Source organism: Adiantum capillus-veneris, chromosome 6, assembly GCF_014529385.1.
Source record: "Adiantum capillus-veneris isolate H3 chromosome 6, ASM1452938v2, whole genome shotgun sequence".
NCBI classification, from domain to species: Eukaryota; Viridiplantae; Streptophyta; class Polypodiopsida; order Polypodiales; family Pteridaceae; genus Adiantum; species Adiantum capillus-veneris.
Genome location: NC_140936.1, coordinates 39,154,682 through 39,156,730, shown reverse-complemented (window position 1 = coordinate 39,156,730; position 2,049 = coordinate 39,154,682).

Genomic DNA, 2,049 nt, shown 5'->3' with positions numbered 1-2,049 from the left:
CCCTAGGTACAAAGGATCTCTTATTACAATATGGGGAAACCTATGGCACTGTACCTTATACATTGGAATCCTATGACAAAGGCCCATATGATCCTTGATTAGAATAGAGGAAAACATATGGCTCTAGGGATAGAGGGTAACCTAGGTTCAATGTTAAATCTGTAAATGAGAATTTAGGCCATTCAATGGCACCTACATGGGCAGCTTGGGAGCCCTATGTCCCTAGGACCATAGGATCTCTCATTGGAATAGAGGAAAACATATGGCACTTGAGCTTGTAGATTGGTACCCTATGGCCCTAAGGCCATATGATCTCTCATTATAATAGAGGGAAATATATAACCTACTTATGATCACCATCATGTGTTCTAGAAAACATAATGAGAGCCCCTATGACCTTAGGGACATAGAGTGCGAGTATAGAGGTGCAAAAACATGATATTGTGGTCCTTCAGGTTCAAAACAAATCACATTATGGTCATACAATCATATAGAAAACACCCTATAATTCTAAGTCTAAAATTTTTCCAATGTAGAGGGTCTAATGGGTATAAAGTACCCTATGGTCCCAAGGATATAGATTGTTTTCTATAAAAAACATATTTTAAGCTCCAAATCAGTCTTCAAGATACCTACAAATTTCACCCTATGACCTTTATGCCATAGGGTAGAATGTGTTTTCCTTCAAGAAACCTATCATCAACACCTTATAGTCAAATTTGACCATGCAACCACAAGGCTCTTTAGGGTGCTCCTAACGTTTCCACAAGCTATATTGCCATGACATCCTTGCTCTTATTAAATATATTCTCATATATCTACTAAGTTTATTCTGAGATAGCAAACTTGTCATTTGGATACTCTCTAATTATCTTCCAAGAGTGTGACAAATCTAACAATATATGTTTTTTAAAACTTGCAGTCCTTCAACACAATATTGCGATTTGATGAAGTTACACTTGAGATTGTTGGTACAAAGGATTTTTAAGCTATTGAACCTTTTGAGATTTTGATGTTGACAAAATTCACCTGAGATTGTTAAAACAAATGATTTTTAATTAGAAATCAAACCTTATGAGAAAGAGTTTATGGATTTCCATAGAAACCAGAGAGTTCTTGAAGAAGTTGAAAAAACTCTACAAGTTCCTTAAGGTTAACCACTGCACCCATTGGAGAATAATTTGAAGAGTGATGCTATGAAAGTAGAAGATTCTATGGATCTCCTTAGCAACCACAGAGTTCTCAAAGAAATTGAAAAAAACTTACAAGTTCCTAAAGGTCAACCATTGTAGCCATCAAAGAGTAATTTTAAGAGTGGTGCTATGGGAGTAGAAGGTGATGCAAGTTCCAAAACGTATACAAGAGCAGAAGAACAATCCATTTGGAACATTTTAGTAGCTCAAGATCTAGGAAGTGAGATGCATGGTAATTTGGACTTTTCATTCATTGATAGACCAATGCTAGCTATGATAGTGAGCTTGGGCGGATTTCTTTTGAGATGATGTTGGAACAAGTCCAAAAAATGAAGAGCTTAAAGTTTCAACATGAGTATATTGTTTTATGACCAAGATGCATTGAGTTTTTTAAGATTCTACTGAGTAATTTCAATGCTGGGATATGGTCAACTGCTAATGATACACATGTAATGGACATCATCAAGATTCTAGAGAAGAAGGCTGGAGAGAATTTTCCTTTCTTTATGATTTGGGGACAATGCCAATGTCAATCATGTGAAGAATCAAGAATCACTCCCCTACATAATCTAAGAGTAGAAGCACTTTTTAAATGGTTGGCTATTGCATCAACAAAATTTGGGATTGTTGCAAAAGAATGCTTCTAGTAGTTGATGCACCATTAAAGGGATACATTAGTCCTACATTGAATTGTATTTTTTTGTCATCATTCAATGTTGATGAGGAGGATAATATCCTCCTTGGGAATTTTCTGCCATATATTAAAGCTCTTCATCATGTTAATGATCTTCGCACAATTACAAGCTGTTATTTATATGGACAAGCACCCATAGTGCAAGGACATGAACTTTATAAT